The sequence below is a fragment of the Crocodylus siamensis genome, chromosome 13, assembly GCF_052110815.1.
Source record: "Crocodylus siamensis isolate JL-2025a chromosome 13, ASM5211081v1, whole genome shotgun sequence".
Classification (NCBI taxonomy): Eukaryota; Metazoa; Chordata; order Crocodylia; family Crocodylidae; genus Crocodylus; species Crocodylus siamensis.
In genome coordinates this window covers 19,796,051-19,812,506 of record NC_143407.1, presented here as the reverse complement: position 1 = coordinate 19,812,506, position 16,456 = coordinate 19,796,051, and the positions used below count along the sequence as shown (strand labels likewise).

At 42.5% G+C, this 16,456-nt stretch overlaps 1 long non-coding RNA gene across 2 annotated transcripts; it reads right to left on the bottom strand.

Annotated features, from left to right (window-relative positions):
- Nucleotides 1–102: 102 nt before the first annotated feature.
- On the bottom strand, nt 103–16,244 carry LOC149854042 (uncharacterized). Of its 2 annotated transcripts, none has more exons than XR_016438845.1 (3): nt 16,115–16,244; nt 12,051–12,140; nt 103–351 (listed from the first exon to the last, which is right to left on the bottom strand). It is a non-coding gene; the product is annotated as an uncharacterized LOC149854042 (long non-coding RNA). The 2 variants fall into 2 exon arrangements; XR_016438844.1 differs by having other exon boundaries at nt 103–276.
- Nucleotides 16,245–16,456: the final 212 nt, after the last annotated feature.

The window sequence follows — 16,456 nt, the reverse complement described above, 5'->3', positions numbered from 1 at the left end:
GTCGGAGTCAGGGGCTCGGCCTGAGGAACTGCGAGAGGGCATCGTGTTGTGGCCCTGTATTTCCTTCTCATACATTAACACAGACCGAAGCATTTGTCACATTTCTGAAGTATTTATAAAGATGATGCACAGGAGAAAAAACCTGCCTGTCCCCGGAGTGCCCTTAGGTGTTAGACTTTGGACAGAAACTACAGTCTCGATTCAGGATTTCGTTCAGAGCAACGATGTTCTAACGAATTCAGTTTTCTTGGTACTGAGAAAATGTCCCAAATCACCCTGCAATCAAATAAGGAGAGAACTTCAATAGCTGCCATACCATAAATAAGTGTTTCTTCTCTGAAGATACTAAACCTGGGGAAGATAAAACAAAAGAGATAAGAGAAATGGAGAGGATTACAGAATGACTTGGAGAAAAGTAGAATAATGCTGCTTAGGTAATGCATGGTGATGTGTAACAAGCTCAGTACTACCCATCTCTTTGCACATGCAGGGAAACTATTTGTCAATACAGTTTAGAATGGAAAGTCTTGCAGCCTTAGTCATCAAGGCATGGGACAAGAGATGTGAATCAATTCAGTCTGAAAGAGATTCACCATTGTTCGAGGTGAACAATGGTTTCCAAGGGTCCTCTGGCTCTGGTGGTAGAAATGGTTTGTGTTTGAATGGCCCCTGATTTCTTTTCATGATCAGGCCTGCATAGGTAGAATTTGCCACCAGCAAAGGGGACATAACTCAAGGCTGCCACTTCAGTCTCATTTAAAGCCTGGCTTAAATGCAGTGTAAGTAGCTCATAGGTCTTATGCCTGGCAGTGAATATTATCCTTTAAGAACTCATAGGCAAGGGTCGCTTTTACTTGGTTCATATCCATTAACATGGACTGATCAGAAACAAAAGTAAGGGTAGGTCTTGGCTAACATCCAGCAAAAGAGCTCTTCTCCTAAAGGACTGAATTTGCTGTGAGAGTTGTAGTCATTACTGGGCTGTAGTAACCCCACTGGTGTGGTCTTTCTGCTACGGGGAGATCTGCAGGCCCAGAGCTGGAGAGTTGCCATCCTAATAAAAAATTCTTCCTAGCACTTGCTTCATATTATTTGGATCTTTGTCTCTCCCTTCAAGGCTGAATGAGTCCCTTCTCTTTGTATCTTCCCTAGAGCACATGTGACTTCATAGGGGAATAAGTAAAAGCCTGTGTGTGTGAGCCATGACTTGTATGGCTCCCAAAGGCTGCAGGATAAGTGTTAATCCATCCTCAGCATTGATCACCTAACTACATTTCTTGAAAGCAGTTATGACCTAGGGACTACAATTCCCACTCAGGGCCAGTTCCACTTATTCCATTTAGGGGAATAAGATGCTAAAAATATAATACAAACTGATTCTAATTAGAAGCTAGTGATAGACAAGCTGTTGGGTCAGACTGCGAGATCCACTGGAGAGCAGTTGCTCGTAAGAATAATCCTGCTGAAGCCAGTAAAGGTGTTCTTATCAGCAACTGTACCCTGCTAGAGTAAAGGGGTGACCAGTCTAATCCTTTGTGATTCAGTGGTAAAGCTTGGGCGAATGATCCAATCTCTAGTCCCAGATCTGTCACCAATTTACTCAGTGACTTTTGACAAGTCACCTATTAATTTCAAAGGACGTTAGACATTCAGGAACATCTGAAAATCTTGCTTCTGAATCCCCTGGGATGAGAGGAGTGAGTACACATCACAATGTTCCTCTGCAAAATGGGATATCAAGTGACAGAGGCTTCTCCATGAAGAAGTGAAGGATTGGAGTATACTCAGACTCAGGGGGGCTTGGAGCAGAATCTGAAATTCATGGCTCAACTTTACAACTGGGCAAAATTATTGGAAACAGGCAGATGATAATGCAGATGGGGGAAGGAGAGAAGTGGGGAGGCTGCACTAGTGGGTTAAAGAGACTGGCTGTCTAGGACCAGCTCACTGTCCATGAAGCTATGAAAAGCAGGGGGGAGCGTTCATTGTCCTGGGAATCCTGTTCCCTACCATATGCCATTCATGGAGAGTGTACACAGGGTATGGCAGCCTGTACCTACCAGGCAGCATCAGTACAGCTGTTCTGCATATCTACCTGTGGCCACCACAACACCATCTGGTTCCAAATTAGCAAAGGGCCTGATAAAGAGCCCAAGGCCAGCTGGCCCTCCAACTGGGGAACGCTTAGCATCCTAGCAGCATTCTAAGGCCAGAGAGAATTCTTAGAAAGCAAAGGTAGAGACAGACAACAAATTCCCTTCCTGGTCTACTTCTGCGCTTTATCATGGGACTCTGTTATTGGCCTCTTCTACTAACAACATCACAACTATGGTGGGATTCTTTCCCAGCTGACCCTTTTGCCATCTTCTCAATATTTTTTCCTTCTTAAAATGACCACTGAAACCAGACAACCTGTGTGACTCCACCTCTCCTTAACATTTTACTCCTTTCATGGCCAAAAAACTCCTCAGCTAGAATTGTTTCAAGTCTTTTTTCAAAAGCACACTGACCAATAAATGACTCCTGAGGCAGGTATCCGTAATGGGAAGTTTCAGCTGAAATTACTAAAATATTGCAAAACTATATGCAATTGAAAGCAAGGTCTTATAACTCAAAATGTTAGGCATCTATAATAATGCTGTCAGTCTGCCCTACAGCGATGTCATCTTACCCATCACACTCACGTGCCTTGTCAGTTCAGAATTAGACTACCCCTTCTTTGTAATTAAGTGCTTCCTCTTCTCTCATGTATTCTTTGAAGGATTCCTTTCCAATAGCTGAGCTTGCAGTTTTGCAAAGAGAAGGCAGCTAATTTATGAGTGCACATTTTTAAAGCTATTTTAAATCCACGGAGTGTAATTAACAACAGCTATATAAATACCTGTGGGATTTGCCCATAATAAATACTCATGATAGAAGCAGTGTGTGTGTTGAAATAACTTTTTTTAAAACTAAAGTAAAAAGAGTCTCCATCCTAATCATCAAGCATTATTAACTAAGGCACCTGCTTTTTCTGGAAAACCCCAGACTGGCTGCTGGCTCTCTCTAAGACAAGGTCATTCATTAAGGCCGTTCTCAGCAGATGTTGACTGGGATTTGGAGCACCTCAGCTGCTGCAGATTAAACCCAGTTAACTTGCCTTGCCTTACCCTGCTATAAAAATCACAGGCACCACAGTTGCTGCTTTATTGCCCTGTGGGGGAAGATGGGGAAGGGAGGCTGTTTGTTTTTATGAGCTAGGTTGAGATGCTAGGCTCTTGGTCTTGTTCTTGTTCTTAGCAGCAAAGCTCTTTAAAGACTTTCCTTCTTTAAAAAATGGAAAAAATATAGGAGAAATTACTTTAAATGTGAGTGCTGAAGACCCAGGGACTTCTGAGCAGAGAATTCCCTTTAGAGCAGATCTAATGGGCTTATCTAAATCAGGATATCTTTCTTTCTCAGGCATCCTTAGAGGGATTATTAAAGCAGCTAAGAAGTCTGAAATGTAGATCTCCCACTCAAAAGCAGCCTTGCTCTTCAGAACTCAAGAGCTGGGGAGAGAGGGGACTTCTATATAGTTTCTCTTTTGTCTTTCACTTCCTGAACCTGAATATTAAATTACATTTTAAGATAGTCAGTCACTAATGGCTTCTCTCCTAACCGTAACCTCTTCACTAAATTGAATAAATCCAGAAGTGTTTCTTAGAAACATTTTTTTTTAAACCTACATGCTAATTGTCCTGCCCTCCTTGTCCCAAACTGTCTCTGAGATGAGATGAATACTGCTCCGTGACAATTCTAGCTACAAACATTCTCCTGCTTATGAATGCAGTTGGCTGATAGCCTAGAATAAATCAGCTCAAAGGGTAAAAACTTCTGGGAATTGGAGAGGAGGAACTTCATTATGGAGTGCTGTGAAGAGAGTTGCTACCATAGGCAGCCTTTTATGAATGGCTAATCCAATCCTGGAAGCTGTAACTTGTGTGTATTGGATGCAAAGTAGGCATAGCTTGGAAATCCTTCTTATCTTGAATTTTGAACAGTCTCTAGCTCATGTAAAATGCATTTATAAATGAGTAATAATTTTAGGATCCAGTATCATAGCACTGCTGCAGCCTTTAATTCTTTCAACTCTGTGTCCAGAAGAGTCATTGGGTCAAATCTAATCTTAACAGGAAACTCTTTAGACCAGACCTCACTCTTCAGTAGAAACAAAATGTGTGTCTAGCTGCATTTTCAAAGAGGGAAGAAAATGTACACCATGGCTTAGTAATGCATCCTTTAAGAACAAGGAAATGGTAATGCAAAGAATGAACATAATCTGTGTTGATGCCACCCTAAACACTGCGGTGTTTTTTAAACGACAAAAGTTGTGAATTTCTGGCTTTCAGTTTACTTTAATGTCATACCTGCATTCCTTCTGAGCCTAGAAATGTAAGCTATAAAACATGGTCATTTCAGCTCAAGTACTTTGCATGTCCTACCTCCATATTTTATAGAAGTATGCTTCTCAAAGAATTTCTTTCCTTTACCAGTACAGTTCCCAGACACATCACATTGCCCAGATAAACTGGAAAGTTACCCATTTTCTTAATGCCCGTTTCATTTTTTTTCCTTACTAGCAGAGCATTTCTACCTTTCCACATGTGCTGCTAGAAAAATACAGACAAAAGAGGATTCCTTCTACCTACATTATCCCTAAAATAGACCTAGAAGAAAAATCATGCAACTAATTACCTTAGGCAACACTTTCATTGTTACTAGGCATCCCATGGAGGTGTTTAAACATTCCTTTCATTTAGGCAGAAGAGTACGTAACATAGCTTCTATTTTTTTAACCAGGCTGCTTTTGATGATCACTATCATCAAATGAGTCTTTCATCCAATTATTAACAGTCACCACACTACTACATATTTCCATGTTTGCAAAAAGTTAAATGGCAAGAGGGGAAGATCATCTTTCAGCTGTGTGTCTCCATTTAGTTTTTTTCAGCAGCTTCTACTGAATTTGACCAGTCCCTGTGCTAAAGAAACATAGAATTTGCTGGAAATGTCTACAGGACAGTTAACTGACTTTTTTTTTTTTCTGCCCCCTTCTCCCACCTCAAACTTCAAGAAAACCAAAACTGAGCCTTAAACACAAAGATGTTTTAAAAATAGGTAGCACATCACAAACCCTGCAGGGAGGAAAAGATGGAACATTTAAGAAGTTTCTTTCTTTGGTGTCCCCTGGGAACTAGACAAAGCACAACTCTTTTGTATTTCTTGGAAGTATTACCCAAACTTTGGTTTGAATCGGATGGCAGGAAAGGGCAAAGACTGAAGATGAGATGAGAGCTCTGCTCTATCAAAGTACATTTTGAGAGCTAAAATTAACAAATGATGGGTTAGTTGCCTTGCTAGCAGTGTTCAGTTTCCTTATGGTTGTGATCAGACACCATGCTCCACAGCAACAGACAAAAACGTAGTTTAGTCCAGTCACTCAGAGGTGTAGTCCAGTGTTTTCTGCCAAACTTTAACATTTTAGCATTGCAACTTTATTTAATAGGCACAACCCAATAAATATGTAAGAATTTCTTAAAATACTATCATTCCCTATGGGTATACACACAATTGCATATAAAAACATTCTCATGTATGTCCACCCTGACTCATGTTACTTCTGCTGCCCAGCAACAACAGAAACAATCTCTCCTCCTGCAGTCAGAACTAAAAGTGGCTAACTGGCACCAGGACAGTTGTCTATCTCATAGCTAGACTACTACAAAAGGTATCATTAGGAAAGATTTAATATTCTGGGAAAGATTTGGCTCTTAGGAATCTTGCTTCCTAACCTGGACCATTTTTGGTTTTGACCCATATACTTATGCCTCTTTTAGCCAGTTAGTCTCTAAGGTACTGTTCTGCCTTGCCTATTTAACATAGTATTGGTCTCAGAATTTTGGGAAACCAAACCCTAAGTTGCATATCACGCTTCACTATGCAACGCTATATTTACAATTTAAAATACAACTTGTGCTTGTATACAGCCTTATCTGAAATGTATGTTTCTTGCCTAACAGTGTGTCCACAAAAGAACATGATAAAAGAATACTGAAAGATCTGACATCTCACTGTTTGCTCCTTCTCTTTGTCCTCTATCAAAAGGGGACATCAGTTGAAATTGTAGAACGGTATACAAAGCGGAAAAGAATACTCTCTTCAACACAAGGAAAGTTAGTGTGGAGAACTCACTCTTTCAGGTTGTCACTGGCTAAGAACTTTGCAGGAGTTAGAAAAGGAGTGGACACGGTATTTTCTATTCATATTTAGTGTTATGCAGAGATAAAAGTGGGGAAGATGAAGAAAAGGAAAAAAAACACTTCCAAGAGTGCTGGTGGTTTTGTGGGTCGTTTCTTCTTTTCTTTGTAAAGGTTGTAAGCCATCCTGCATGTTGTGGGGGTAGACTAGCCTGACACTGCCTCCTGCTGAGTTTTTTTTTTAATACTTTCCTCTGAAGCATATGGTACTGGCTGCTGTCAGTGAAGTCAGGCAATGCACCCCTTTTTGTAAGGGGCATCTAGAGGCTTCTTTCTTTTTTTTCAGATGTGAGAGCTTCATCTGTGATCTTAATCATCCTCCAAGAAAGTAGTTCACTGTAGTCTGAGTACAAGCTGATTGATGCTTTTCAGATACTACTTCTCATTTCATTTTCTTAGCATGAAACTAGGTCCTCCTCTGGTTTGCAAAAACATTAAACAGTGCATATTGAGCTTCCTTCAGTTTTTCCAATGCTAGCTGGTTGGGGGTTTTATTGGCATTTCCAGGTTGCTTTGTTTTTATTAGAAGCTGAATAAGCAGGAGTTTGAATAAAGCAACCTAGTGAGAGCCCCAAGAAATAGTTTTAAACCCATATTTTATATAGGGAACATCTGGATTTGAACAGACTCTGGGTGTACTCACAGGCATGTAAGATTCCTGCCACATGGCTTAGCAAATGTGTTCATACTCTCAAAATGATAATATGGTCTTGTGTGGATCAAAGCCAATTAGCAGAAGTCTCTTGGGGCTTCTGTTCTGCCACTACTAAAGGTCAAAGTTGCTTTCCTGAACCAGTTTTTAATTTAATGCGAGTGCGGTGAATCAGTTTGATCACCTTATTCATTAAATGGAAACAAGCTTGTGTAAATCAAGTCTTCAAAGACTCCTAAAGGATATAAATCCAATACTGGCAAATTCTATTCCTTAATTCAGTGAGACATGATAGCTATAAGTCGATGTTATTGCAGTTCTGTGCTTTAAACCTGGCAAGGCATTCTGCTTTACACCTTTCAAAATGGGACCGTACTAGAAGTCTTATTTCTGTTTAGTCTGACCTTTACTGATACTAAGATTTTATTTTATTCATGTCAGTAGTATCTTTCTTAACCTTTCCTTTCTGATGCCTTGATACAGGTGTTGCCTTATAGATGCCTCAGGAGCCCATGTTGCTGCTGCATGGCTTAAATCATTGGACTATTTTTGCAAACAGTTCTCCCATTTAATTTTAATACCTTAAAGAATGACTAGGTCTCATAATATTGATCTATTCACTTTCCATCCTTTTATAGCCACCTGTATAATTTAAGATCCTTAAATCTGACAACTGTGTCCCCAAGATAACTGTACTTTGTTAAACTATTGCTACCTTCCATCAAGGATCTAACAGTAGAATAGGAAATATTGTGTGGGTGCAGTAAAGTGTTGTGCCTATAGATTTAATTTCCAAGTACTCTCTAGGTGTGTTTCCAGTGCACACAACTTTAAATGATTAAGTGATATCTGTGTCAAAGACCTCTAGACACCAACAAGCAACCTCCTTTTAAATGATGCAAACTGGAACCAACTTGTCCAAATCCAATGCTATTCCATACACAGACTTGCATAGAAGAAAGCATGTTAGAAGAAAGCAAGCAGCCTAGAGAAAAACTAAAGATCGATGTCATGTAGTGCCTAGAAAGATCCAGTGATTTGTAGATTCTTGGAACAGCTGTTGCTTCTGCAGCAAAGTAACTTCCTCTCTCATGTGCAGTGCAGTGCAGTGCAGTGCAGTATTTTATAAGATTTTTTTTCTACTTCCTTTCCTAAATATACCTGCTCCTCATTCTAGAAGACTTCAAACCAGCTTAAATGATAAATTTCTGCAAAGGTCAGTGGGTCTCACCCCACCAAAAAACCTAGAGCTAAATTACTGCATTTGCGCAAAAAAAAAAAGGAGGGGAAACTACTGATTTGGAGCTGAAGATGCACTTTAATGTGGTTCAAATGACAGATGTAGTAGAGATTTGGAGTATGTGCTATGTTTTTAAATAAGTACCACAGCACAAATGAAATAAAGACTTAGAAAGCAGTCTGGAAGCCAGCCCTGGACTATATAGCTTGCAGATGAAATGCTTACTTATAAAATGTGGATAACTGCTAGCTTAAGGTACATTAGATGATACCTTTTGTGCAGTACTTGAACAGGAGAGGCTACAGAAGTGCCAATTAGCAATTTTTTTCCCTTTGCCCTACTAATAGGGATAGATATAAAACAATTTTTAAATACCAGTGCAAAACCCTACTTCTAATGCAGCTAGTTTTAACTTTTTTATTGCCTTTAACTCAGCATCACCCTGTATTTTTGTGAACTCTGCTCCATATTGAACTGCCAAGGAGTCTGATCTGCTCATCTCTTTAGGTACTAAATATAGTTTTCCCCCCTTTATTTAGATCTTCTGAGGAACCAAGAGTCCACTCTTGTCACACGTTTGTTCCAGCTGCTGTAAAATTCTCAGTGGGCCATATGAAGAACATGCTAGTGTTGCCTCTAGATATGCCAGCTGCATCTGACTTGTTAGTTAGTGTGTGCTATAATCCAAGCCCCATCAACAGGCCTAGCCATGCATGCATCACTCTGGTTTTCTAGTTGGTTATTAAGAGGTGGGTGGAACAAACTATACTGCAGTGAGAAAGTAATATAATGTTTGGCAGCAGCATCTGGAAATATATAGTTTGGAGTGTCCCACATCTTCACCATGATGAAAGGAAGCCAAGGGTTCATAAGTGCAATAAGGCAGATGTGTTTTAGAAACAAAATTCCTCATTTTCTGCTGTGAATTAGCTGTCAAGTCTCTGGACAGAACCAACCCTTTATTGATCAGTTTTCCTACTCATGTGAAAATTTATCTTGCCAATTCATTCTAATGCACAGATGAGGACAAGTTATAGACTTTCCCTTAGTATATAGTCTTTAGTGAAATGCATAACTATGGCACTTGTGAACACAGTTCACAGTACGGGAATGAGCTCAAACAGCAGCTGCATATTTGCTGGTATGCAGACGCACAGGGAGATAGTGGCGTTTGATCAAGGAAGTAAAGGTGCACTGCATACAGTGTGTTCACTGAATGTAGGACAGGAAGAAACCTTGGATCATAGCATGGGAGTGGATCCTATCACAGACACAGTGTACTACTAATCCTTAAATGTACTGAGTTCTGTCTTCTAGGTTCTGGAACAGCCTTTCAGTGTGAGGAGAGGGCAAACTACCTCTTTCTGATTGATTGCCATAATGGTTAGAAACCTTTTAACTTCCAACCTCAGTGTACTGATGCTCACTTATCCTTGTGTCAACAATGTCACCTTAACCTAAATACACAGGGGGATAAAGAACTATTTAGAGAGAGCAGTCAAATCTCTTCAGTCCTAAGAGTTTTCTTGATCTTTTTTTTCTGTTCTTGTATGCCAAACTTGTCATCAAGTTTAATTGGTACTTCTAATAAATAATAGCAAATTAATAATACATGTATTAATAAATAATAATAAATAAATATTGGTCCCAGTACACTCTCCATCTGGTACTTCCTCTTTTTAAACATGACCTCCTTATCTCATTTACAGTTTCTCTACTCCAGTTTTACTAAGTGTCCTTTGTAGTTGTATCAAATGCTTTATTCAAATAGACATGTGATCTTTGTTTAGAAAATTAATTTAGCTTATCAGGGAATTTTTTTTTCCGTTAGTTTGTTACAACTGACCGTTACCAAACTTGTGATCACATGATACAAAATTCATTTTCTATAACTAGCCTTTCTATTATTTAGTAATGGAAAGTCTGATAGCATCTCCTGTTGGGTAACTATCTACATGGTGAAAGATTTCATTGACCAGCACATCCAAGGACATCTGGCTCCTAACATTACTCTTCGCTCTCCAATATAAACCATGGGGAATTTTTCTTCAGCAATGACCATTTCTAGTTGTATACTTCTCTTTAATAATACCCTTCAATAACACACCCAAATCTGACCTTAGGGTTCATGTGAGAAGTGAAGTCTTGTTGTGTTTTTTTGTTTTGATAATATATCCCTTATTGGACCAACTGTATACGCGGGAGAAATATGAGACAAGTTTTTTTAGCGGAGAGTACCTTTCCTTTACATCAGGGAAAGCAGCAGACAAGGTGTAAGATAAATACCAGATAAAACAATTACTTTCCCATTAATGTAAATGAAAATAGTCAAAGAAAGAGAAAGCAGTAAATCTGTGGGGTGAAGCAGTTAACAGAAGTAGCTACCAAAGGGTAGCTGAAATCGATAACCTAATTATGTAAAAGAACAGCCTTATTCAAAAGGAGAGAGGGTTATTACTTAATGGAAGTACAAGAAGTTAGAGCAGGTACATTTGTAATGAACCGTAAAACCATTGTCTATGTTTAGTTCATGGCTTTTAATATCCAGTAAAGTGTTTGAAATTTTTGTTCCCAGTCTTGTTTTCTGAAGTAATTTTGTAGATTTTCCTCGAGTACAAGGATTGGGGTAAAAATGGTGTGTTTTTGTTCTGAGAGAAATGCTCTCCTCCTGGTAATTGAGTGTTTTTATCCTTTATAACTTTTCTGCGAATTCATTCTGGGGCACAGTGGTTGTTTTAGGTCTACCTGCATAACTTCCAAGATAGCATCTGGCGCATTGATTGAGCCTTACGATAGATGTGTAAGATCCAAGGATCCTGATGGATTTGTTGGGCGTATTAGTTGTGACAATGGTGAAGACGTTTGGTAGGGTTACATTCTAGTTTTTGTTATGGCGGTCAGCAAAAATCCAATGTGCTGTTACAATCTTTTTTGTTTGTAGTTCGTCAGAGGACTCTGGTCTTGTCTGTCTCCGCTGTCTTTTCTTCTATTTTGGTGGCTCTAGCTTTTTCTCTTCCTTGTTGTTACCTTATTGTCTGTTGTCTTTGTTTCCTTCAGTTCTCCAGTGTAGCAGACCTATTCCTCATCTTTCTCCTCTGCTAGCTGATCTCTTCCCTGCCTTCTCATGAACATACATGTTTCCACAGGTCGGCTTTCTCCTCTCTTGGTCTGCCCTCTAGGTCCTCTTTTTCAGCAGCTGCTTGTACATTCTCAGTTTTTTGCGTAGTTTCATTTCCCCTTTGCCCACTCCCAATGTCTGACTTCATCATTGTCATCTTCAGCTGCTTTGTTTCCAGTGCTTAGAATATGTGCAGAGAAGATCTGTTATGCTTCATGTACAACTGGGTTCTGTCAGGAATGTCCTTTAGGGTGACATACCTGTTGCAGCTGAAGTGAAGGAGTTCTAGGTTGAAGTGTCCTGCCACAAGATTTCTTGGCTTAGAAAAATCTCCCACTTCAGCTTTGTATGGGCAAGAGAGTTGTACCAGTAGAGTCCAATCTATGGAGACTGTTGTATCCCTACATTTCTTCCCCAGCTAATGTGGTTTCAAATTTAAGTTAATGTTTCCACTGCATAGCTGACCACTCCAGTTACCTTCCTACACTGTTTTACTCAAAACCAAAAGCCAAGAGTCACTATGTTCAAACAATTTAGTAAGCAGATGGGTCCCAACAGCAAGCCATTTTAATCACACAGCCACTTTTAAGAATCTCAGGATAGTTTGATGCTGCTTAAGTGATCTATTAACTATTCCAGTGCAATTTGTGTTAAGCAGGTGGCTTGTCTTATCCAAGTAAGTTACAAGAAAGCACGATTAAATAACTGTACCAGGGTCCCTGTTAGGAACCATTAGCCGGCAAAACACTGGCCAGCACTCACCTTGGGGATTTCACTGCCAGGGATCCTCTTTTGAGCCCAGGGGAGATCCCGGGGACAGCTCGATCGAGCTGCTGCCTCCCATCCGGTCTTCTATAAAAGAAAGAAGACAAGAGTAAATAAAATACTTAAAATTCTGTAATGAGTTGGGAGTAATTAGTTGGTGGGTATTAATTAACAACTTATAAATCTGTTTTCTGCCCTCATAAAATCTAAGTCATGGCAGGTGAGAACCAGAGGAATGGGAGGTACCCCACCAACCTGATAACAAACTGTCTACAGACAAACAGGAAATAATATAGCTTTTAAAGGTAGGCATAAATTAAGTTGTTAAGATTTTCCTTTATCTCATAATGAAAACCTCATAATAGAGCTTCATCCAGGAGTCTGTGCTCCTCATCTTACTAGCAGAATTCAGCTAGTATTCAATTGTTCATCTGCTCACAAAATACATATTTTTAGACCATGCTAGTACAAGTTAATGTAAAACACAGGTAGCTTAGACTAGATAATCCTGTAATGCTTACAAAGCATGAGTTCAGGAGTCTGTAATCACTGAGATCAGTGAACACAGCAGCAAAACAGGTTACGCTTTTTGCCAAAAGTGGGAGCAAAGGAAATGGGAGACGAATGACAATGTGTACCATGAAGCCAGGTGAACTCTGTATACTAACTAGTAAATCTGCTATGCATAACTTGGGAAGGAAAAAAACAAACAGCCCCCTTTCTAATAGTCAGTATAATTCAATATTTTAGAAGATAGCTTACATTTTTTATAATGGCAGCATCCAAATTCCTCATGCTGATCACCTGCAACATTTGGGAGTTTCACTTATCTCTAAATATCATGGATTAACTCGGGGAGTTTAAAGTCTACCTTAAGTTAAAGAAATAATTCAAGCATAGGAATTCTCACACAGTTCAGGTCACTTTTATCACAGTCCGTTGGTGCCCAGAACTGGATGCGCTACTCCAACTGCGGCCTGACTGAAGACACTTAGAGGGGAAGTATCACCTCTCTGGACCAGCCTGAGGTGCCTCATAGAATCCTAGAATCAATGGGTGGGAAGGGACCTAGACAGATCATTGAGTCTGACCCCCCTCCATGGGCAGGAAGGAGCACTGGGGGGTGGCAGGGGTCATCCAGTCTCCTTTTGAAGATGTCCAGGGAAGGTGAGAGCACCACCTCTCTGGGAAGCCTATTCCAGGCTCTGGCCACCCTTACCATGAAGTAGTTCTTCCTAATAGCTAACCTAAACCTGTCCTCCCTCAGCTTGTGGCCGTTGTTCCTGGTGACTCCAAGGGGGGCCCTGGTGAACAGACTTTCCCTGAGTCCCTGCTGCTGGCCCCGATAAGGTTGTAGGCAGCCACACAATCCCCCCTCAGTTTCCTCTTGTGGAGACTGAAGAGATTCAGGTCCCTCAGCCTCTCCTCATAGGGCTGGCCACAGAGGCCCCCAACCATGCAAGTGGCCTCCTCTGGACCCTCTCCAGGTTCTCCACGTCCCTCCCGAAGTGTGGCGGCCAGAACTGGACACAGTACTCCAGCTGTGGCCTGACCAGTGCTGCATAGAGGGGGAGGAAGACCTCTCTGGACCTGTTAGTGATGCCCCTGTTGATGCATGACAGGGTGCGGTTGGCTCTGCCTATTGCTTTGTCGTATTGGTGACTCATATTAATCCTGAAGTCAATCCTGACTGCAAGATCCCTCTCTGCCTCTGTGCTGCCGAGAGGGGCAGCCCCTAACCTATAACCATAATGCTGGTTCCCTCTCCCCAGGTGCAACACCCTGCACTTGTCCTTGTTGAACCACATCCTGTTCAGATCTGCCCAGTTCTCCAATCTATCCAGGTCTGCCTGGCTGCGGTCCCTGCCTGCTGGTGTATTCACTTTACCCCACAGCTTGGTGTCATCAGCGAACTTGAACAGGGTGCTCTCCACTCTCTCGTCCAGATCGCTAATGAACATATTGAACAGCACCGGCCCAAGGACCGAGCTCTGGGGGACTCCGCTGCCCTCACCCTCCCAGGTAGACATCGACTTGTCCACTACCACCCTCTGGGTGTGCCCCTGGAGCCAGTTTGCCACCCATGTAAGTGTGCATTCGTCAGTGCCGCAGTCCCTCAGCTTGCCCACCAGAACTGGGTGGGACACTGTGTCAAAGGCCTCTGGAAGTCCAAGAAGATGACATTGACTTCCTCCTTCACATCTAAGCTCTTTGTTACCTGGTCATAGAAAGAGACCAGGTTAGTCAGGCAGGATCGGCCTGGCACGAACCCGTGTTGGTTACCCCTCAGCATTACTTCCCCTGCAGGGCTCTCACAAATATGGCCCTTGATAATTTTTTCAAAGACCTTCCCCAGGATAGAAGTGAGGCTGACTGGCCTGTAGTTGCCAGGCTCTTCCTTCCTCCCCTTCTTGAAAATAGGGACCGCACTGGCCCTTTTCCAGTCCTCAGGGACTTGGCCTGAGCACCAGGAGTCCTCAAACAGCCTTGCCAATGGCTCCGCAATGACATCAGCCAATTCCCTCAGCACCTGCGGATGAAGATTATCTGGGCCCGCCGACTTGGACACATCTAAGCCCTCCAGGTAGTCCTTAACTAGGTCTGAACTAACAGTTGGGGGACTTGCATCTTTCCTGGGCCTCTACGCTGTCACCCGAGAGCACCCCATTGTCAGCAGACAGGAACACGGAGGCAAAGAACTTGTTGAAGAGTTCGGCCTTCTCTCGCGCATCCGTCACCAACTGCCCTGCCCTGCCTCGTAGGGGTCTAATGTTACCCTGAGACTTCTTGCTACCTATATACTTGAAGAAGGACTTTTTGTTATCCTTAATCCCAGAAGCTAATCTAAGCTCCATGGCTGCTTCAGCCTTCCTTACCAAATCCCTACAAGCTCAGGTCAGGGAGGTATACTCCTCCTTTGTCCCTGCCCCCTCCTTCTACTGCCAGTGCACTTTTTTCTTTGCCTTCAGGCCAGCCTGGATATCTGCACTCAGCCATGAAGGTTTCTTGGGCCCTTTTCCTGCCTTCCTGCACAGACGAATTGCATCCTGCTGCGCCCCAAGGATAGCCTCCTTGAGAAAGGACCACCTTTCCTGGACCCCCATACTAGCTGCCCCCTGGGCTCCGAGTGCCTCCCTGACTACTGCTCTGAGCACATCGAAGTTGGCTTTCCTAAAGTCAAGCATTTGCGCTATGCTAGTTACCCTTCCCACCTTTCTCTGAATAGCAAACTGGATCATTTCATGATCCCTGTCCCCTAGCCTCCCTTGTACTAGCACCTCCCCCACCAGGTCGTCCCCAGAGGCTAACACCAGATCCAGTATGGCATTTCCCCTAGTGGGGATGAGTACCTCCTGCATGAGGTGTAGGTCCTGTATGCACATCAGGAACCTTTGTGAGTGGCTAGACCCTGCCGACTGCTCCTCCCAGTTGATGTCAGGGTAATTCATATCACCCACGACCACAACATCCTTTGCATGCACGGCCTCCCCCAGCTGCCTGGAGAATTCCAGATCCAGCTCTTCGTCTGATGTGGTGTGGCCTGTAGTAAACCCTACCACCAGATCCCTCTCCCCCCGCCCTCCTTGAAGTTTGACCCACAGGGTCTCAGCTAAGTCTTCCTCTGGTTTGGAAGGTAGAACTGGTATACTGTTCCCTAACATAGAGCACACCCCTCCACCTTTTTTCCCCTTCCTATCTCTTCTAAACAACCTATAGCCCTCTGTGTCTACTGCCCAGTCAAAAGTTTCATCCTACCATGTCTCCACTAGGCTAACAAGGTCACTTTTTACTACTTGCAAGCAGGAAAGCAAGCTCCTCCTGCTTGTTCCCCATGCTTCTTGCGTTAGTGAAGAAACACCTTAATCCCCCCTGTGGGAGCCCTGGGCACCCCCCCTTCCTGAGAGACAACTGGTCCCTTGGCATATACCTGAGCTCTTACCTGGGCAGGTCCTACACCTGGTTGAGTTTTCTCTTTCTTCTGTGGATCCCCATCTCCTGATGACCTTAGTTTAAAGCCCGCCAGAGGAGGTCAACTAGCCTGTAAGAAAAGAAACTCTTACCTTCGCGGGAGAGATGGAGACCATCATGCCCTAGGACGTCCTGTGCTCTGAAGTGCTGGTCGTGGTCTAGGAAGCCAAATCCGGCGTGATGACACCAACTCCAGAGGTGCCAGTTCACCTCACAGATGCAGGCGCTCTGCCACTGACGGCCTCCACTGACTGGGAGGAGGGACAAAAAGACCACCTCTTTGGATGCATGACAAGATATGGCTGGCCTTGCTGGCTGCAGTCTGGCATTGGCAGCTCATGTTCATCTAGGAATCAGTAATGACTCCAAGATCCCATTCTGCCTCTGTGCTTTCAAGAGGGGAACTCCCCAGCCTGTACTTATGCTGTGGATTC